The following is a 23,220-nucleotide window of genomic DNA, read 5'->3' as shown; positions in this document are numbered from 1 at the left end:
AGATCTGGTGGAAAGGCCAGGGTGAAGAGGTGTGTCTCCAGCATTTGCCAGAAGCTTTGTAGTGAAGAAGCCAGACATGCTCACACCAATTAAAAGCCTGATACAAAGCAAACTTCTATGTACCGCCTTAGGACATGTGCAGAATGATAAAAGGAAACAAAAACTCAAATGCAGAATAGCAATTTTCTCTCTCTTTATTTTTCTGGGTCCACAATGACTACATTTGTCTGCAAACAAAATTGCTGGACCAAGACGACATGCATGCCTGATGATCAAGAAAAGCCTGCCTATCCTACATTAGGGAGACATTGTTCAGAAATGGTGCATCCTTTTGTAAATATTGCCCATGTATTGGTGCCAAGGTTACTGTCAGTTCAGGTTATGTGTTGAAGAAATAAAAGCAATGCACGTGCCGCCTGAGGGGAACTTTTAACATGTGCCCCAGATTTATAAAGGGAGTAATATCCTTTCAGCAATCCTTCTGTTCACTTCGGCCTAATATCCCTTAGTGCAGGATACCTTTCAGTCCTCTTTTAGATTCGTTCCTTTTGCCGCTTTCTGTCGGGCAGTCAAATTTGTAGTGAGAAGGCGGCAACTGTAACCTGTGTAAATTTGCTACCCGCTCCAAGTCACAGAAATGCGACGTTTCCTGTATGGTCCCACCAATCATCCCTATCTGAGTTTTCATGGATAACTGGGCATTTTATATTTATTATTTATTTAAATCCTCTGGCAGCTTGAACACTGTCAAATTGAACATGATTATGAGAAAGTGGAAATTTAAAACAGGTTACACATGAAGTATGTTTACAAACAGTGGAGGGCGTTTAAGTTGTATTCAGAGTAGACCCTAACAACAACAACAACAACAACAACAACAAAAAATATGCTGCCCATCTTACTGTGTTATCCCAGTAAATATAATAAACAATTAAATTAGGTCCATTTTCAATGAGTCTACATACATACATAATTTTATTTGTATGCCACCTTTCCATAGTTAAAACCATGCTCAAGGCAGCTTACAACATGAAAAATATATAATTACAAACATAACAAAAGTAGTCATAAACAATAAATAACACATTAAAAAGTAAACAATCAATTTAAAACAATTTCCACATACATTTCTGCATAATAAATCTAAAATAAAGATAAAAAATATCAATAATAGCAGTAACACCCTTCCTTCGCCAAAACCCCCCAATTTCCTTCTAATCAATACCCAGCAGGCTCAGCTTTTGTAGCTGGAGTCAGTCAGGGCTCTGCCTTTCTAGGACAGGTGGAAAAAGAATGCAAGGCAGGGAGCAGGTCTTCCAGCACTCGCAGTCAATCTGGTGCTCTGAGTAAAACGTAGCTGAGCCCTACCCAGAGCATCTGAACATCTTTATTTCCCCATTTGTCATCCTTTGGTCAATGTCAGTTGAGTCCATGTCAGTTGACTTGAGTCAATGTCACCACTACAAAATTGGTTACAATGGTGACTACGGAAAATTAACTGTGAAAATGCTCTGCCTTAAAAAAAAAAAAAAAAGCAAGCTAGGCAACAGTTATTCATTAAGTTATTAATTCCATTTCAACCGTGTTTGGTTCTCCCTCTTAGAAAGAAACTGAAACCCATTTGTTTCTGAAAGCTTTTAATGGTTGTTTGACCGACCATGTTGCCACCTCAGGCTTTAAAGCTTACTTTATTATATATGGTGTTGAATGGCTGCTTTTAATATAAATGGCTGTTTTGTTTTTTGTTTTTGTACACTGCACTGTGTGCAACTGCAGAGGAGTGAGATACAAGAAATATTACAATTACAGCAACTTCTTTCTTCGCAGTTTAAAGGCCGGGGGTGGAGGAGAGAAAGATATTGCCTGTGTGACTTGAAGATTGCAGTTACAAACCTCATCCTACATAGGTTTCCTTAGATATTTCTGGACAAGATCAGGTTTTATTTTCCAGGCTAAAATATGATCAACTGGAATTTTGTCATCGGCCTTTAATGAGGACATCTAAAATACCACCAAATTCTGTCATGTGGTTTATGTATTTCCTTTGTAATAAACAGAAGCGTATTAATTGTCACTCCCATAATCTGCCAACTTCCCCCCAATAATTTTTATTAATTTTTCAAATTTATAATCTGCCAATGTTTCTTTTAGAAACATTTCAGTTCTTCTGTTTCTTCATCTTTAAGGGTTCATTCAGTCATCAGGTAATGGTTCTGACTAGTACTCTGATCCTAAACATTTATAACTCTGTATTTTGTCAGGGGTGTTAACTAGCTTCGCTAACATCCTGCTTTGTGTTCATTCTGAGCACCTAGGCTGATGTAGTAAAGCATAGCACTGGACTTTAGAAAGTCAAGATTATTTAATTTTCCTCAACAAATAACATCATGATAAAAATAACAATTCAGCCTCTATCTCCTCAGCCAAATCTGTGCTTCTCTGTTTTCTAAGCTTTTGCTCACTGTAGCATAACAGGACGAGGGAAACCTTTCAGTTTTGTGTATAGTTACATCCATGACAGGGAACGGCAAAGTTCACCACTGGCTTCTAAGTGTTCACCAAAAGAAATATCGGATGGGAGGACTCCTGTGAAATAAAATAGTTCACATTTTGTTTTTCTACTTAAATTTCCATTTTTATTCATATACATTATTGTATGCAAAAATCCCTTATTCCTCACGTCCCTTGTTTTCTCCTCTGTTTTGTTTTTAACCAGCAAGTAGCGCAGTTTTAAACACTAGAAAATCATAGAACAACAATAATAATACATTGCTAACCACAAATGTAAGAGCAAGGCCTTGATAGAATCTGCTTATTATGGATATTTCTGTTTTGGCTGAAATCTTTGAAGGGGCTGTATTTTGATTGATTTCTGTCAGAGAAGGGGAGAAAAAAATAACTCTATATCTTATACATTAAGATACTGAGATGTGTACCAACTAATATTATTGACAAGAAACAGAACAGACAAGGCATGGTGGCTTGCCAAGGCCCTCATCTGAATAACCATTATTTTTCTTACAGAAAAAAATATTATTTTAAAAAGGCTACTAGCCCTAACTTAACCCGAACCCCAGAGTTAATACTTTGTGTGTTTCACCCAATACTTTGTGTGAAACAATGTCTCGTAAATAAATAAGCAAGCAAGCAAGCATGCTACGTGCACAGTGCTAAAATAAAATTGATGTATATAATAAGAATGAACAAAGAATCTGCACAAACAATATTTCACCTGAACAATATTTTACCTATGGTAAGGAATGCCATTACTTTACGTTGGTCCACTGTTTCCTGACAGATTTCTCTCCGCCTGTGAAGAGTATGACGAATATGGCACATCTATACAACATAACAAATTATTTTCAAACAGATCAAAACAGCACTTTGAATGAAGCCTGGATGCCTGTGTGAAGAAGCCCAATAACTCTTGTAGCATGCCATACATTTAGGAGTCAGGTTGATGCATTCTGCACTATTTCCAGCCACCATGCAATCTTCAGCATAGACCCAAAAGCGGCACTCTTTTTCAGGGACCCTGGGGAAGCAAAGGTGGAGTGCTGTGCAAAAACATTCTGCAAAATGTGGCTTCTGTTGTTTGTTTTCCAGCAACTGGCTGCCATGAAGCACCTAATGTGACATTGATTCTGCTGAACCATCTTGGTTAATGGATTATGTAACTGACTTCTCTGTCATTCCCCCCCCCCATCACATACATTTAAACTGATGCCTGTATGACAGAATGAATACGACTGAACATAGGAATTTCAGATTGATTTGAAATTGCTATAATTTATCGATCGCTAGGTCATAACTTTATATATTTACCCCACTCTTTGGTAGACTTTGTTCCTATTTTTAGTTGCTTCCTTTTGCCATCACAGATTGGTAAGTGTTTGTTAATCTATGACATGAAAAACTAAACGAAATCTTGTGCTATCAGTTATCCCAAGATGCGGGCGGGGGGGCGGGCCGGGCAGGGCAGGATCTTCACCTATCTTCAATTCATGTGACAATTATAAGGAGAAAATGATCCTGGTGTGCTTTGTTATTTGCTGAAAAAATGCATAAAGAACTTGTTCTTAATTTTTATAATTGTCACACCATTAATGAAACCTTAACTCGTATCAACCATATAAGGTTAAACTGAGTAATCAATCAGATCTGCATAAAAGTGAAGGGGAATAAAATGAGTTTTAAAATAGAGCATCATATATCAGTTATTTGCAGATTATGTATGTATGTATGTATGTATGTGCCACACAATAGATACCCGTGTGGAAAAAAACAGGGATGAGCCTGCTGCCTGCAATTTTTACAAATACTTGGATTTAAAATATGTAGTTTAATATATTTTAAAATGCATTTCCTGGTTTAATAAAGAGCAGCTCTTTAATCAAAAGGTTTTATATCCATGAATATAACCTAATTGACTCAAATGATACAGCCCTATTTTTTATTTTAAATAGGATTTGCATTAGCAATGTAATGCAATTATCTTAGGATGTACCTTTACATTTTTGTAGATCAGATTTTTTAAAAAAGAAATGATTTGGTTTGGTTTGAGCAGAGTACTCTTTACAGCTTCCGCAAAACTCAATGACAGTGTTAAAACAATAGTATAATTGAAGTGTCATCATTATAAAAATAGTTTTCTTTCAACTTCATTTGTTGTAGTACTAGTAAGATTAACACTCCTCAAGGTGGCTATAGTATATTAGCATTTTGTTATTCATTTAAATATATGCAAATTTAAAGTCACCCATTACCTAGTACTGGGTATTTGAAAAGCTCTCCCTCAAAAAAATATCGCTAAAAAAGATGAGTAAAGCAGGCCAAGACACTCTACATGTTACCAACCTATTAAAAAATTAAGTACCAGAAGAAATATTAAATATGAAACATTGTGTCTTGGCCTGGTATATTTCCAAGAGAGAAATCAATATACCTTTATTTAATATGCAAATTTCAATCTCTTGAAGGATCCCCGTTTGCTTTATTATGCCAGCTGAATATAACTATCCTAAAGTGCAAGATGCCGAAGCAAAATGAGCTCATTGAAGATGTCCCCCTACAAAAAACCAATTATCATCAATTATCTTGACTCTGCCATCCAATAACTATTGCACTTCATAGAAAAATGTACGGTTTAAAACAAGCTATGATGGAGGCATTGTTAAGTCTCTGGAAAGGTTTTGAAGAATAACGGACCATGATAATAATATTGGGTGGGATCTAAAACAATTAGAAGTTCTGCATTCCAAATGGGACTTTATTTTGGGGGGGGGGGTGTCTAATAATTTCTAGTTCATCTTCAAGTCCATTCTTTTGCATGTTTTTTTTTTTAAACACACATTTATACTTTTTAATCATGGGTGGATTTTAAACAATTCACATTCCTCCCTCTCTCTCTCTCTCTCTCTCTATGTGTATGTAAGTTTCAATGCTTTCTTAGTGTTCTAAAGTATATTTTATACTTCAGCATTGCGTCTTGTAACATAGTGAGTGGTGAAAAATATTGCCGACGATCATTTGGATGAACACAACATGAAATGAACTAGTCAGTTTTATAAAAGGATGAACTGCATCTGGAACTTGTTCCTTTTGGGATATCATAACACAACCCCTTTTAAAATGAATTTCCCAAGCTCTGTTCTATGTATCCAAATTCATAGGCGCACCCAACGTAGGTCTTTGGCGACACGGGCAATTACGCTTTTGCTAAGTAAGTTTGCCCATCATTCCAGTCCTTCTGACACAAGACAGGCGTGAGGAATCTGTGGCTCTCCAGGTGTTTGACTCCCAACTCCCAATAGCCCTAGTCAGCATGGACAATGCAAACCCTGCAACATTCCTCAGATGAAAAGGAGGACATTTCTTACTCCTCCCCAACAGACCCTCCTCAACCCCCCCCCCATTTTTTTGTTCCCCTCCCTGCAGAGCATTTCCTAGCAGAAGAAGGGTGGGTGCCATCACCAATGGGAGACAGCCCACACACCCTCCACTGTCCTGAGAAAACTCCTTAATCCCACTTTTATTTTAGTCTTTGGTAGGGTTACAATTAATTAAAAAATCAAGACTCCTTGCGCTCCGCTCTACCACTCCTTTCTTCCCACCAAGGGCGGCCCTGCCCTCTGCCTGCCTCTCGGAGTCAGTGGGGCTGGGCCTCGGTGGCAACAGCCTCTTCTCCTCCTCATCCGCTCTCCAGCAGCTGCTACAAGCTGCCCAAGGAAGGAGGCCAGCGGCAGCAGTCCTGAAGAGCCAACGGGGTGCTCCCTCACCATCACCTCTGCTTGGGACAAGCCCCAGCTTACCCTCTTCTTCAAGCTCAGCAGCAGCAGCAGCACTGGCAGGGGAAATAGGGACAGTTCAAGATGAAATCAGAAGCCGGCAGTGGCGTAGCGTGGGGGGTGCAGGGGGTGCCGGCTGCACCGGGCGCAACATCTGGGGGTTAGGGTTAGGGGGCGCAAATCCACGGGTTTGGGGGCGCAAATCCACGGGTTTGGGGGCGCAAATTACTTGCCTTGCCCCGGGTGCTGACAACCCACACTACGCCACTGGAAGCCGGGATGGCTTTCTTAATTCCAGGATTCCCCCTGGAAAATCAGGACACTAGAAGGGTACGGACAATAATCAGGGATTATGGGAACTGAAGCCTATCAACTTCTGAAGGTCCGTAGATTCCCCGTTGCTGCACTATAACTTAGTTATCTTGGTGGGTGCTTTAATTAACGGTAACCTTAATATACCAGAAGGACAGCTGCAGCCACGTATGTAGAGAAGGACTGAATTCAACAACAATGCACAACAATGTTTATTACAGCATTATATTTAGAGGTTGTTACTGTATGAATTAGCACACTTCAAAATAGATTCGAATGCTTTGCTGCAAATATAAATACTACTGTAAACAAAACAGAAAAAAAGCTATAAAAAAATTCATGGTAAATGATTTTTTTTTTTTTTAACAACCCTGATAGCAAGAACAACCAGAAACTGTAGTGGGGGGAAAGCTAGGCTTATGTAAGTGTGGAGTTATCTAAACTGTCACTGTAGGAGTTGAGGGCAGGGAAATAATGAAATATACACACATGCTGGATGAAGTTTTTCTGCAATTAGGTTGCCAGATCAAAATTTAAAAGCATAGCAGACTGCCAAGCTGAAGTCTCTGTGAAGTTCTATGGAGCTGGAAGATTTTAAAGTAAGGAGGGATGATCATTGCATTTATGGAGCTGTGCTGTTCTGGAATAAGGAAAGTCCTTTAAGTAAGAGACATCTGGCAACCTTAAATTACATGATATGTATGTAGACCTGACCTTGCTTCAACTTTCTAGCGGGCAAGGAGGCGATTTTTCTATATTTATCTGATGACGTTTGAGTCAGCTTGGGCAGACTTCAGTAAGAAAAAATGTTTAAAAGCACTTCAAAAAGATAAGATCAATAGTTATTTTTAAGCATTATTTTCCTGTTTTTGCTGGCCAAAACTTCCAGAGTTGCAGAGGATGAACATTTATTTTTTATTTTATTTTTTAAAAAAATAAATTGTTGTTCAATCAAAACTTCATCCTCAGCTGCTAAAATACATGGCTATCACCACTTCTGAAACTGTACTATGAGCATTCTTAAAAGCAATAAATTAAACTAATATTACTATTCAATTTATTTTAGCCTATCTGTAAGCATATTTTATCTGCTTCCATTATTTTGCCTGTAATTTGTCATTACTAAAGAGTGTAATCCACCCTGCATTTTAAATTATAGAAAAGCTGCACTTACATTTAATAGATTTGGATGGCACCTGGCATTTTTGCATCAGATTAGTCATTGTTTTTCCTTGCAATCAGAATTTCCTTGTACTTGAAATATATTTGGATTGTGTCCATCCTATTAACACACAGTTAAATATGGGGACTCACTTGAAAGCTCCACATTTCCGGTGCTAATCATGATGCTGATGCGAAGCGATAAGTACCTATCTTAAAATACCTGACTTTTAAAGGAATCCTCAAATCAGGGTGAAGCATGAATCCATTAGTTGGCATGGGCAGTTGATCAATGAATTAATCACAGCTTTAACAGATGGATTTCTGTTCCAGTTGCAATCAGAGATGTAACCCTTGCAGTGGTGACAGCCTATGAACACCTTATGAGTCACACAAGTTTGATTTCCCAAACAGTGACATTATATTGTATACTTAAGAGAAGATAGTATATTTATAAAATAACTGCAAAACATCATTTGCTTTGAGACGTAGTATTAACTGATCTATATATTTATTTACATTAACTATTAAAACAAATTAACTGCTTGACCAAACACTTTTAATACATTTTCATTTCAAAAGCAGAGAATCATAGTCTGAATCAACTACCTTTCAATGGATACCTCAGGATACTCTTGCACTGCGATCGTACCAGCACTGTATAACGGATGAAGTGCAGTGATGTCTATTTTAGCCATATCGGAGGGGGAGTATGTTGTCGAGTAAGATGCTTCGTATTTTGCTGCTGCATTCTGCAGAGCAAATCAATTTTTAGTTGTCCAAACGTTTGTTTATTTCTGAAGAATTGGGAAATAAGCATATGGCAAAAGTGATCATAGCAAAAGATGACTCGTTTAATCACCTCTTCATTACAAATATCCAGAATTCATCTCTTGAATCCCGTCAATATGAAGTCTAACTCCTCAAGAACATAAGATTCATCTTCCAGATATTCAACCTAAGGTGGTGTAAAATGTAAACAAAACAAAACAAAAAACCATAAGAAACCAAATATGCATTTCGGGACTCTGTAGGCTTACTCCTGTACAGTATATCAGAGCTACTAATATTTACAACCACTGTTAAATTCAGCAGTGGTTTACAAACAGTACTTGCTCCATCGTATTTAGCTGTATTTAGTGCAGCAAAATCTGTTACTTCAGAATTTGCCGGTATTGATTTATTTAGACTGTAACCTTGGGCGCAGGGACATAATCTTTTAATATGTGCTTAATTAATTATTATATATTATTACTTATGCCCCAAATATATCTGTATTTACTCTGACATATATCCCATTGAGTTCTGTAAGAATTGGGGGAAATCTTATCCACAATTATGTAGAAGTAAGCCTTACTGAAAATAGTGTTGCCTACTTCCAGGTAAACATGCATACAGTTGCACTGCGTGTTTAAAATTGCAACCAAAGGTGAATAAAATAGTCGAGAGAGCTAGAGGACTTGTTTTTAGAAAGCATCAGATGTTTTATGGTGCACCTTTACACTCTATAAAACACTCCCGACAAAAATGTCTTTGAAGCAATGGAAACTTGTGTCAAGCAGCATATATTGCATTTAGATTGCACCCATCATATTATGAATTGGTATCTCCTCATTTGTATATAGTATAGACTGTACAAATTAATCTAAGAATTGAGGCGTGCTCCTTTATGAATCAACAAAATCCTAAAATATTTAATTATTCCGTTTGTATTCAGAGGTTTTAGAAGCCAAGCTGATGAGCAAGAATATAGTTAACCATCCACCTTCCAATCTATTTACTTTTAATGTAAAGGGTCTGCCTTTTATATCTGGTTTATCCATGGTTCAGTTGTACCGAAGCAACTGTCTGGCTCGGAGGAGCAGTCTAAATATTCTGCTTTCTTTCTGCCTTCAGTTAAGTGATTGAGAAGTAGTGAGAAGTGGAATGATTTATCCAGACTTTTAAGATTTACATTTTTCACTAAGGCCTCTATGGCCATAACTGGATACATATACTATTTCAAGAGTATTGAATTCTCCTCCATATCTAATTTTTGTGGCTCTATCAATTGCGTCTATACTGCAAAAGGAATTCCCCGTGAAAGCCTCATAAACTCCAGCAAAACTGAGTACATATGGATCCTGCTCCACTTTATCACACTGCAATTGTCAAAAGCCTCATTTTTACTGTGTGCCATTTTGCTACAGAAACCTTCGGCTCGGGATGGTGGAATCTTATTTTCAAGGTGTATCTTATATATAGGAAATATTGGTCCTAAGCAGGTTTTATTTCTATCCAACTGTAATGGGACTTAGGGAACTACTCCAGGGTATCATCACTGTAATATTTGTTCAGCTAATGTTGTTCAAGGGTGCTAGGAATATTAACACGGAAATAGTCTACATCATACAGAATCCTTGACATTTTAAAGGTAAAAGCATAGTCAGTTGAACAACGAGACTAAATAATTTACAACCAATTTTTTAAAAAAACAATTGATTTAATATTTAAGTTTATATCCCAGTTTTTAATTAATGCACTAATCCTATATATCTTCCCACCACTGTCTGTTAAGTCACCTCTCTTCCCTCCTTCGAATCTGTCAGCACTACCCAACTTTTCTACAGATATTTTACTAGCACACTCTGTCCTCAGGGCTCCTCCAGACATAATGTTTATTGAGCATTCACCCACATTTGCTTACACAAAGCTTACATGGAGGTTAAATTCTGTCTGGTCTTTATTGAGAATTTGTTCTATTTGTTTGCAAGGAGGTTCTATGACAATGAGCATGTCACTGAATACACCCCAATTTGCTTGTGCATCTTCCTGCTAATCATTCATTCACCCCACACTTTGTAGTTTCATTTCCCCATCACTTTCTTAACTGCAAAAACCAGGTTTTTTTAAAGTGAATTTGTTGCGACAGAGCTCTTTCACCTACTTTAGCTGTGCAAACCTAGATTTTGTGTTCATTTGAATCCCTCCCTTGAAATACAGATAGTCTGGAGATGATGCTATTCTTTTGCTTGCAGTCATCACTATTTTATCCTTTCTACCTTTGCTTATCAAGTCCTGCCCTTTCCGTTTCCCTCTGTCCTATCTATAAAAGTCTTCTTAACAGACAGTGCAATGGTGCACCGATTCTACTAAACAAATACTAAATAGCAGCAGTAATAATGATAGTGCCAGCACTAGCACACTTATCCAAACGTTGCCATTTATACACCCATTGGGCTAGCACTCTAATTAATGAGGCAGCACAGAGGGGCACCCTTCCTGGCCTTTCTTATACTATTCACGGCCTACGTGAAGCAGAAGACTCATGTGTCTAAATAACGGTTTTAATAGCTCTTCCTTTATAAAAACAAGGTGGCTAATAAAGCAAAAACCATGCCATCAAAGTACAGATCTGTGAATGCCGCACCTGCCTCCCTTGTTACATTATATGCATGATGGAAGAGCGAAACTCCTCTTCCAGCTCATAAAATGGAGCACAGGTCAGGTGAGTTCATAAACCAGGCCGCAGCCTATGGGGTAAGAACTGTAGCTCATTGGTAGAGCATTTATGGTAGAGACAATGCTGAGGTAGATGGAGCGTTGAGCCAACTCAATATAAGATAGTTTCCTGCATTGGTTGTATAATTAAATGAGAATGGGCAAAACCGTCACCATTTGTGAGGTATTCTTGGGCAATAATTCAAACACAGCCTTTCCCCGCAAACTGGTGTCAGAATATTATAGGACTATAATAACAAATAATAATACTTTTTTATATTATTTATACCCTGCCCATCTTGCTGGGTTGCCCCAGCCACTCTGGGCAGCTTCTAACGCATACGAAAACATAATAAAACATCAAACATTAACAACCTCCTGATACAGGGCTGCCTTTACTTCCTTATGTGAAATCTCAGCTTATCTTGGCCACTGTGAACTGGGACGATAAAAAGGGCAGGGTCTTTTGATTTGCTGCTTCAGCAAGTGAAAGATTAAGACAAGATGGATGAAATGCTGTGCTTGTGCAGTAGCCCTAATTTGGGTATGGTATTGGCCTTTCAGGACATTACTGCCAGAAATGCTGATAACCAGATAATAGAAGGTTTGGATAACAGAAATGAGGTTTGGATCATGGAAGTCCCAGTAGTAATGAGTTCCAGTATAAAAACTAAACTGACGCATTAGTTGCTGGTGCTGAAAATTTGTTTTGCAGAACTACTGGGCTATTTCCATCTATAATGTTTTTAATTAATTCAGTCCTGATCGGTGAATAAATTAAACCAAGACTCACAACAACCCTTCTGAAGTCACATTTAATCTTCACTCGTTTCTGGAAACTGTAAATGGGTTACAATGCTACACAAGTTTCTCCTTGTATGTTTAATGAGCCTAGATCCTCCTTGATCCCCTTCTCTCCAAGCACGTACATGCATGCACATCACCAGTATAATTTCCATGCACAAGTTCTGAACACTGTGAATGAGAAGTCCAGCATCTTTTTAGTGAAAGCAGACTGCCACCTATAGGTGTAAGTTAGGCTTCGCAAATAGGCTCTTTTTTGGGTAACAGGCCCTTTATATATACTATGATAAATTCAACTTAAAATCGTTATAATAGGATGACACAATCCTAATATGAATGTAGTTGCATAGTATTGTTTTATATGCATTCTGCTCTTCTATCCATTAAAAAAAACCTAAACCCTTTAGGAAATTATTTCTACCTGCAAGATGGGTAGAAAAGCAAAAGGGTTAAAAAGAAATGTGGCATGTTCATTTTAAGAAGCAAAGCAATGTTTTAGTTTCATTATCTAGGCAGACCATTGATAGCAGACAACCTGCTATTTTGATAAAAATAGTGTTGTGAAAATTGATACAATATTACTTTATAGCATACCTATCTGTCTATATTGTTGCCTATTTATCAGTTACATAACCATAATTTTAGGCATGCATTGTATTTCCATTAAATCTGATATGTGTCCAATGTATCGCAACAAGGTTTATTAAAGATAAAGAGCTACATTCTTTTATTTTGTTCTTCGTTAAATCTTGGGGTAAGGGTGGGATGAAACGCTTGTAATGCAAGTCTTGGTTATGTAAGACTCAAGTATCACATAATCAGTCTCATCAGCATACACCTTGAAAATGGAAATGGGAATTACAATTCCAGATATAGAACATTTTAGATTATTACTCTTATATTTTGCAGGTGAACATTTTCTAAATCACTTGGATAGATCTTGGAACAGTTAAAAGGTAAATAGAAATCCTTTTTATTTTTACTGTGCAGCCAATGACCTGGTCTATGCTACATGTATTAACATGGACACTACTGGATAATTTCAGAAAATTAAAATCATATCGCAAAAGTTGCTATAAATGCTTTGATACTGTATTTGATTTTTGTGTTGGTCTTCTTTTTTAAAGGACGCATTAAGCTTGATGCATTGAAAAAGAGTTAACTGTAACATTTTCAACTCTCTTACTTAAGAGTAAATGTTGCTGATTGCATCTGACTCGGAATTACTGAGGGGGAAGAGGGAATTAAAAGAAGTGCAGCTTTTATAAAGTTCTAAGATTGCCGAATGACTATTTAATTTTGTTTTTAAATAGTCTTAGCCATTGGTGTATTGAAAAGGCCCGTTTTAAAATGTCCTGCTTTCTGGGTTTCCTAGTTTACCTTTTTTTCGAAACGTGGTACCTAGAACAATTGGCGTCTTTGTGTGATGTATATATATCCTTCCTTATTTATATCAAATTGTTTAAAATTTATTTTATGCTATAACTTGTACAAGGTTGTAAGTAAACTATCTGTGCTGCAGGATTTGGACGTTGTGTGTTAAACGACTGTCCAAAAAAGGAGTACAGCAGTATCCGTTTTTGTTAGTTTGTTTTCCTTCACTCAATTTGTGGTTGCTGCAATACATTTTAGTAATAATTTGAACAACATTTCCCAATTACAACAAGTTCAGCAGACATATTTTGAAACAATTCCACCCAATTCATATATTTTTGTTTAGATCTGGCCCACCATCTTGACACTTTGGATAGCAGGATTTACTTTAAAGATTATTTTACTTTGTAAAGTACAGTATTAACTTTAGAGGAGAAGTGGCCAAAAGTATGAAAACCCACATCCTTGAGCATTATAATTCTTACTTGTTTTCTAATCTATACAGCAAATGGCCTTCTTGGTAAAACCCTTGGTAAAATAACTGCCAACACTTCCACAAAATATAGAATACATTTGTCATAGTCCAAACCAAAATCAATACATAATACAGTAAGAGTCCACAATTTTCTGGAAAGGGACAAGATATTTTAAACGTCCCCTCAAATACTGGATGAAATAAAGGGTAAAAACCCACTGTAGTGCTTACAAAAGAACCTAAAAATGAATGTAAAATTATGCTCTGCAATAATGTGCTTTTATGAAATACTTTTGTATTTAATGTAGAAAGAGAATGGATACGTGGGAGACATATAGGGTGGGTGGAGAGCACAAGTAGAATTTGGCCTTATGTCATTCCCATGTTATATAATTAGAAAGCCAACTTTAGAGCCTTCATCCTGAAGGATAATTCAAGCAGAAAAGCTGGGGGTGGGGAAGGGCAAGGGTGCTATATAAAATTTGGAAAGTGATGACCAAGAACATAGTTATATGATTTATCAATGAGTGATTGTCTTGCATGGAGAATTTAAAAAGGAAATATTAAGTAATCTTTCGAACTGCTATTTATTTTTTTTATGTCAATTTCATATTTTAATGAAAGAATAGAGGCAATTTCCTCCTTTTTTTATTAAATGTGAAAACGCCGGATCATAGAATTTGCAAGGCAGCTTTTTAAGTTGTATAGAATTCTGCTAATAGTTTACAACTATTTTACTATATTTTACTATATTACTATATAACTAGATTACAAAGAAATATAAAGAACAAGTGTTACTATACAGGTGATAAATCTGTTAGTACAGGGGTCAGCAACCTTTTTCAGCTCTCTACCATCCCACAGACCATGTGGTGGGTCAGATTATATTTTGGTGGGGGAAATGCATGAATTTCTATGCCCCACAAATAACGCAGAGATGCATTTTAAATAAAAGCACACATTCTACTCATGTAAAAACACCAGGCAGGCCCCACAAATAACCCAGAGATGCATTTTAAATAAAAGGACACATTCTACTCATGTAAAAACATGCTGATTCCCGGAACATCCACGGGTTAGATTGAGAAGGCAATTGGGCCACATCCGGCCCCCCGGGCCTTAGTTTGCCTACCCCTGTGTTAGTATATGTAAGAGAGTTAAGGTGTCTCAAGATAAATAAAGTGTAAGTATCCTGTAGTAACATTTGCACTTCTATGCTAACATCCGATCGTCATCAACTAGATACGATCATGCCTATTACGGGACCAAGAGTTTTAAAGCCTTCAAATATCACATAATTCATCGGACAAACATCTAACCAGCAATCCAGCACAGTAAACTGTGTAACCAAATTAGCAACCCATAAATAACACACCTTAGCTTAATGTTCAGTTTATGTCTCTATGTTCATCGGAACTATTAATTGCACAAATGTGTGCTCCCGTGAAAAATGTTGCAAGGGTGAATTGCATCATAAAGAAGTTCTGGGAGGATCTTTTATATCAGGTGAGTGGGGGACGGAGACGGGACAACAGCATGTTTTCTCCATAAAGTCCAGATTTCAAATGCATTTTATAATTCATTGAGGGCCTAATGTTTCATTTGTTCAGTTAGAAAAGAAAACTACTGTATGGAGAATTTAGCTAAAAATCCAACAATAGATAGAAAAGAAGTTAGTTGCATCACCAAAACGACAACTGGTGGTCTGTGAATCGATATAGACTGATCAGAGACATTTAAGAGGGAATGCAATCACAAACTTGATTATAATACATAATATGTACGTCTATATTACTGGTATCAGGACTTGGGATTCCTGAAGTCGGGATGCCTGTATCTCTAGCTAAGACTAAATTTTATTTTTTATTACGGAGAAGGAAATGTCCTTCTATAGCCAATAAATGTATGGATTACAAAGTTTGACTGAAGAGCTGCAAGAAAAGTAATTACTCTTGTAAGAATGGGTAAAGGGGAAAGGAGATCTCTTATCATGGTATACTCGCTGTTCTAATAGGGCGCCATTAGCTGTTACATAATCACAACTATTTCTTCCTCTTAGCCTATGTTTATGCCCGGTATTTAAGGTTCAGTATAATTAAATTAAAATGTCTTTGACTAGAAAAAAAATGAATGATGTACTTTTTTGTTTCAGCTCTTTACACTATGAAACAGAAGCCTGATACATGCTTCGACAAATATTTGTGATCTTTTAAAAAAAAATCGTACCAGAGGTAGAGACCTTTACAGACGTACGATTGGGATCTGTCTGAATGGGGGATGTTTTTTTTAAACTGGCTAAAATTACTGGAAGCGTTTCTGAAAATAAAGAGAAAAAATTACAGTGCTCATCTGCCCTAATATTTTCACACGCAGCAAGACTGGTTTGCAGTGTCAGTAACATGCATCTGATCTGCGTCACCTGCTTTGCCATCTGAAAATCAGTCTTGGTGCAGAATTGCAGTGGCCTCCCATTGGTGTAAACTCATCTATTTGAAGAGGCAACATTATTCCATCCTGCAGCTTTTCATTGTTACAGTTGTGTGCCGCAACAATGTAATTTATCCATATGGACTACCACTTGAAGTGTACCACTTTCCATCTAACGCCCATATAATGCCCCGTCTTTAAGGGCACATTCCCATACTAAAGATTTACTGGACGGGGAAATTAAAGATTTGATGGGAGCTCTATTTGCTGGCAGAACACCGTGGGAGATACATCAGCACAATTGTACAGATACGTTGGTGGAATGGCCAAAACCAAGTGGCGTTGTGGTTTCAACATAGACGGAACAGAGGAATAACATGTTTATGCTACATTCTAGACCTTCCCAGACTACGCACACCCCGGTCAGTGGTGCAACTGTACACCATCCCTAGATCAGGTGCAATATTTTTTTCATCACACACATTTTATGCTCACAAGGGGGAATTCTGGTAGCCGGAAACTATGGGAGAAAGAGCACTTTACACCCCGAGCTTGCAACACATCTGGGAATTGGAGCACATCGCTAATGCTTCTCTAGAATTCCAGACACAAATATCCAACACCAAACTCTACTCCACTCCAATACCTGGGGATGCCAGGACAGAGCACCCACCCAGGGTACTCCCGCTCTCAGCCTCCCGATTCCCTATGGGAATATGGGTATCGTCTGAACTATACTGCTCCTACCTTGCAGCAGTTAGGAGCAGGATCGCGCGCACAGGCAAGGCCCAACACACTCTACATCCCTCAGCCATGCAAGCTCTCTGCCGTCAAAGACCAGGTACTCCAACTGTTGCCACTACTGTACTAGCCAACACTCATGAGCATTTTTACCTTGCATTCTCACAGATGGATGAACGGGGCAGAAAACCTGTCCCCATTCTCGCAAGAGTTCCACAACAACCCCCAAAGGGGAAGGTGTATGTATACTCACAGTCAGTGTAGTCTCTCTTCCCCCACAGGGTGGACAGCTAACGATGGCAGAGCACTCAGGTAGCATTACTCCCTCTTCTCTTTCAATCCCTCACACACTGTGTTCAGTTTATTGCTTGTTATTTGCTGTGGTGGTGTTCCAAGGGCACTATAGCCATGTCAGTCATTTTCACATTTTCTACTTGTACATTCTCTTCCCTCTCCTCCAGGTTCAACACACACTAGATATGGTGTCTGAGCGTAAGTGTTCAGAACAGGGCCTTGTCAGTGGTAGCACTACAGTTTTGGAATCAACTTCCTAGTTGTATCTCTGTATCTCTCTCAGATATCACAGAGGTTTTCTTTTGACAGGCTTTTAAATTCAACAATTTAAATGCTAAAGACAACTTCTATCCATTTGTTGGTGTTGTTTGTCCTTGTTTTATTCCTATTTTGTTTTTATGCTCTTAGTGTTTTACTTTTAAAAAATGCTTTAGCTGTTTTGGAGCAGAAAGGTGGTATAAAAATGTAAAGCAAATAAACAGTTTGCTTTGGGGAAACCTGTGCATGTAGACAGAAGTATGACAAAGTACTGAGTTAGCATACCAGGTCCAAGAAATTAAAGCCACCAGAACGTGCCTTTGTTGTGCAAGAATCATATTGATTGGATATCATGGTGCATCACAATTTTTTCCACATTTACATTTCCTTGGATTTCTGTTTCTTGCTTATTCTTTCTTCCAATATCCAAATTTAGACAGCAGTCCCCACAATTATAAATAACAATACAGAAAACACAGAAAGTATTGACTGTTGCTTGCAGATGTGGGGATCATGCCTCATTTAATGTTTAGAATGCACACTCTACTTGTGCCAAAATTCAAGGTAGTTACACATTTTATGGAAAAATGAGTAGGACAACTAAGAAGAATGGAAATTCAAGCTTCACTAGCTCATTTCCTAGGAGAGGCCATTTTCTCAGAAAAAAAGGTATAAGTAAGTTCGACAAAAAATCTCATTCCCTGAAAGGCATAATATCAGAAAGAATACCGTTGTGTGGTAAGTAATCTGAATCAACATTGCATGCACGCACACAGTAATGTACAGTGCAGAAAGGGCCCTAGTGACATCACTGATTGCCACCAAGTGTGGTTTGGGCTCAGTGTATGTTGATAATTAATGCCTATTTGTAGCACATGAGAGAGGAGACTCGTCCCATTGCTTTTGTGGGAATTTTTAAATCTGCATTTGTTGACTAGTGGAGAAAGATGAATGAAGTGCACATGCACTTCATATTTCATCTTGCAAAGTACACGATTCAAAAAAAGAAACAGCCCTTCAGTGCCTCTGATCTTTAATTAAAAAGTCAAGATGCTACCAAAAAATAATATAAAATTAAATATAAAAATTTCTCTCCAGGAAAACAGGAAAAAAATAGCCTGTGGTTCACTTATGCCAATGATTAAATATAGAGAAATGGCAGTTTCTTAGAATGGAAGGCCAGCTAGCCAGACAGCGCAGCTTTTCCATAGAATGTTGGGATGGGAAAATGCAGAATGTGTTTATTTGGAAAAGTCTTTGACTCATCTTAATTTTGACCGCCATTCACGGTCTGTGCAGCTGAATTGTCGTTCATTGGGGATATGTGCAACTGGACCCAATATATTTATGATCTTGTGGCACTATTTAAAAAAATAATAATCCCAACATACCATCTGCACCCAAATGCTTGAGGCAGAAATTATTATAAATAGTTGTACTTTTTAGATCGGCTTATATGACATGGGACAGAATGGATCGATTTGTCTCAGGCAAGAAATCAACACTAGAAGTGAAGAATTTTATTTACAAATAGCTGCCCAAGTATGTCCTTAAACACATTGTGTTAGCCCACCTCCTGTTTGCCTCTTTAAGACTTCCCATGCATTCCCCATCTCTGCTCCCCTTACTGAATTGGATCCTAAATACATGACTACTTCTTTCACACTGTCATCTCCCAGACTCATCAGTAGCATGTTGTGAGGTCTTCTCTACTGCAACGTTAGAACTTCAAAGTCATTTCTTGCAAGGTTAGGTTAAGTTAGGTTTATTACACTGGTATCTCACCAAATGTGATAAAAGCACTAGGAAACATTTAAAGACTTTTTAATGTTATTTAGGCTGGCTTTTGGTGGCAGAGGTTAGGCTAGGTAGGATTTAGTTTTTATTATGATTCATCTACTGCATTGGCTTCAGTTATATGTTGTTTAATGTCAATGTATTATTACCCATCTGGTGCCTTTGTTCAAATAAAATAATGTATCGGAAGTAATTAGGCCGGCCCCGCGCTTCATTGTGCTGCTGCTGCGTCTCTTTCCAAAATCGCTGGTATAAGAGTGCAATAAGCACAGGTGAAGGATAGATATAATGTGGATCATCTAGAAGTGGACTACCCAGCAAAGTGTCCAAGGTAGTAAACGTTGCCAGTGGCTGCAATGCTTTCAGTATGAAAAAGCAACAACATCGATTAGAAAAATGTGAGACTGTCAGCTCACTCCCAAGTTGGAACTTGTCCCTTCAGAAGTTAGGAGTGTAGTGTGACTGTCTTTTTATATTTCCATACGAAGCCCTAAATCTAAAACATACAAGTTTCTGCAGTAGACCATACGTTTTGTGTTAATGTTTCTAGTACCTATGCTGATCCAGAAATCCTAGAAACATCATTACTGCCATCAGTTGATTTGTTTTAATGTTTGTTTTATTTAGAGAATTTATTAACGAGGAAGTGAGAGCATTATCCAGAGCTGGGTTTATGGTGAGCTGCTGTAAGTATAACCCTATGACCTTGATTCAGCCCTCTGTGGAATCAAAAGATTAGAGGGCCACCATTGCCATTCACAGTACGAGGAGGAGGAGGAGGAAGAATAATGAAAAATATCTTATTTCTAACCAGACCTCTGAACGGTCTGGCTGTTCTATGAGATTCTGGGTTTCTGATGTTCCACATTGGTTTTGTTCCGCTTCATACCAAGCAGATTTGTAATCTGAGAGTCATTATCCCGAGTTGAAACTAGGAAGGATTCCAACTACCTGTTTCCTTGTTAAAACATCCTAGGAAAAGAACATATTTAGGGGTATCTTGGATTCAACGTTCAATTTAGAAAATCAATTCAAGAAAAATAAAATTTAAGTGTAAAATGATAATTAAACAGAAATGTTTTTAAGCAAATGCCACTTTCTTTCACATCTGGAAACATGTCTTGGTCATCAAATGAAGCAAGCTAGATTGCCTAACTGCTGTTGCCCTGCCCCTGCTTTTTAAAGGGTTAATCTCTCAGTCTAGAAAAGCATACCTCTTCCACATCACTCAGTCAGTCAACTATTACCACATAATGCAACAGTCTCAAAGCCCCACAGAAGTACCACAGCTTTACCATGTTCACTTCATTCTGAAAGTTGTGTGTGGCAACCAAACAGCCCGCTGTTAGTGGCTATCTAGTCATATTACACTGTTCAGGTTTTAAATATATTTAACATTCTGTTTGGGAAACAGTTATTTATTCTGTCTTGTTTTGAGGAGAGGCCAAGAATTGAAGAAAGGAAGCCAATAAAAGACAATAAAACAGAAGTAAACATAAGCTTCTCTCTGCCATTTCATACTCTGACTAGTTTGCTTGCAGTGCTATATACATGCATTTTTCATTTATAAGCTCTAAATCATCTTCCCAGTTTCTTCTTTTCTGCTTTCTCTAAAATGGTCCACCTATGTTAGGTTTGGATGAAATTTTTGTAAAAGAGGCTTATTTATCTGCTTTGGCTCAAAGGGCAGGTACATTCTTTTTGGCTGTGCCAAACTGGAACCCGGAAAGCACTGCTTACTATTCTGGATTTTTTAAAAACTGCTCCACATTGGCTTTTCCTGAAGCTTCTCTTATATATAAAAACCCTGTCAGGGATTTGCAAGCAGCAATAGCAGCAGCCTGCAAGTCTTTCAGCATCTCTGAACAAGCCAGTACCCTTTTCCCTTTACTTATTTTGTAAAAAAACACACACCAAAGATTTGATAGGACATTAACAGTATATCTAACCCCTCTTTTCCTCAATCCCCGGCTCCACTTTGTTTTCCCAACACACAAAGAAACACACACAGGCACAGGTATCCATGTAAACAATGTATTTACCTTCCTTTTTTTCCTTTTTTTTTTTTGCTGCTTCTTCTTTGCATAACATTCATTTTGTGATACTATTAAATCTCAGCCGTCTGCTGAACGCACAAGCCATCTTAAGATGGTTTTGTTTTGCTTTTCCAAGCCATTCCAAGAAAATTAAAATGGAATAAGGAGGGTAGGGAAGAGACAGCACAAGAGGAGCTACATTCGGCATGAGATTTATGCTACATTTCACTGCCCCGAGGATCCTTAAAAAGGGGGGGGGGACACACACACACACACCAGAAAGCAAGGGAGAAAACTGTACTTACATTACTCCACACTCCTGCAAATCTCCTCCACCTTCCCCCTCCCCTTTACAACCTGATAGTACTACACATCGCATTCCTAGTGAGCTCCGTTCTCTGGATACCGAATTAGAACCCCGAGCAAAGGATCAACCACTTATCTCTTTAATCTACGGTTTAAAGTACATTAAGATCAGAGCGAAAATAAAATCACTGACATGGCATGAGAATATTATAACACACATGACAGACCTTTCATGCCTCTATGTATTTCCCTCCCTTAGTGACAGACGTTTCATTGGCTTCTCGCCGCAGCACGAGCCCTGCCGCTATTGGCTGGCGAGGTCGGGCTTATCCCTGTTGGTAGGCAGAGGCTGGCTGCCGGACTGGCCAATCATGTGTTTTGTTTCCAGGAGAAACATGGCATGTATAGCTATTTAAATCCTACTACGCGGTGATGTAAGCGAGGGGGCTGTTGTAAAAAAAAAAAGAAGAAGAAGAAGGGGGGGGGGGAGAAGAAAAGAGGTTAGTAATAAGGCAAACTGAAAGGAAAATCTTGTCAAGCTGAATTATTTACAGTGCATGAGCTAAATCCAACTGGAGACAAATATAAGTGACCCACCACACCTGCACATTGAACCAATATGTTAAAACCCTCTTCTGCAAAGAAATCTGCACAAACACATATGGCCCCTCTATCCCTAATGCTGAGGTAATTTAGAGACACTGTTTTTGTCTCTTGACATAAATCTTTAAAATTCAAACACTTGGATTAATATTCAGGACGCATCCTCTCCAATACTCTGTTGTTGCTATATATTCCATGATCTACAACATACTTAGGGAGAAAAACACCTTTCTCTTTTAAAATGCAGTGTGGTGCCATTGTTAGAGGGCTGTATTTTTTGGAGGAGGGTTGTTATTTTAAAGGACTGTCCAAGAACATTACTGCATGGAGTAGTAGGCACAGAGGTTTTATGGAGAATCATTTGGAGTACCATATCCCTTTGACCCATTTGCTGTATTCCTTCTCTTCCTACATTCATGCAAGTGGTCAGAGAGATTCATGCAAGCGCTCTTCCTCCCCTGACCCTGTACAGTTTATCCCACCCAGTAATACAGCAAGCATAGTAATGGCAATCCTGGTTCTTGTGCTGTTAAGCTATCAGTATTTGAATTTCCACCCAGACAAGATTTTTACAGCAACCTATTGGCAGAAAGGACAAGATTTGCACATCCACTGTATCTGGGAATCCCAGAGAACAATATTACAAGATGGGCTTCTGTTTTGCAGGGGCACCATGGGTGTAGCCGGGGGGGGGGGCAGCTGCCCCCCTAGATCAAGTAAAACAATAGAAATACTTAACTGATCAATCACATCGGTTCTGCCCCCCCCACCCCAGGTCTTGCCCCTCCTAACAAAAATCCTGGCTACGCCCATGAGGGGCAGAGGATTTAAAAATCTGTTCAAGGAGAACCTTCTGAAAGCTTAT

The 23,220-nt window shown here is 38.2% G+C and overlaps 1 protein-coding gene and 1 long non-coding RNA gene across 12 annotated transcripts in view; one reads left to right on the top strand and one right to left on the bottom strand.

The window, feature by feature from the left end:
- ARMC2 (armadillo repeat containing 2) overlaps window positions 1-23,220 on the top strand; it is an 83,601-nt gene that overhangs the window by 13,479 nt on the left and 46,902 nt on the right. For 7 of the 10 annotated variants that reach the window (XM_083433470.1, XM_083433469.1, XM_083433465.1 and 4 more), the window contains exons 2-3: window positions 12,954-13,000; window positions 20,038-20,096. The gene's annotated coding sequence lies outside the window, so the exon portion shown is untranslated. The remainder of the gene's footprint in view (window positions 1-12,953; window positions 13,001-20,037; window positions 20,097-23,220) is intronic. The other 3 variants (XM_083433471.1, XM_083433468.1, XM_083433459.1) reach the window with 1 other exon arrangement.
- LOC310674399 lies at window positions 172-22,047 on the bottom strand. Of its 2 annotated transcripts, none has more exons than XR_014509555.1 (5): window positions 21,980-22,047; window positions 8,623-8,718; window positions 8,370-8,512; window positions 3,249-3,310; window positions 172-2,872 (listed from the first exon to the last, which is right to left on the bottom strand). It is a non-coding gene; the product is annotated as an uncharacterized lncRNA (long non-coding RNA). The 2 variants fall into 2 exon arrangements; XR_014509556.1 differs by lacking the exon at window positions 21,980-22,047 and adding an exon at window positions 21,752-21,973.

The sequence above is a fragment of the Podarcis tiliguerta genome, assembly GCF_965153285.1.
Source record: "Podarcis tiliguerta genome assembly, chromosome: 3".
Taxonomy (NCBI): Eukaryota; Metazoa; Chordata; class Lepidosauria; order Squamata; family Lacertidae; genus Podarcis; species Podarcis tiliguerta.
This window is presented reverse-complemented; position numbering and strand designations above follow the sequence as displayed.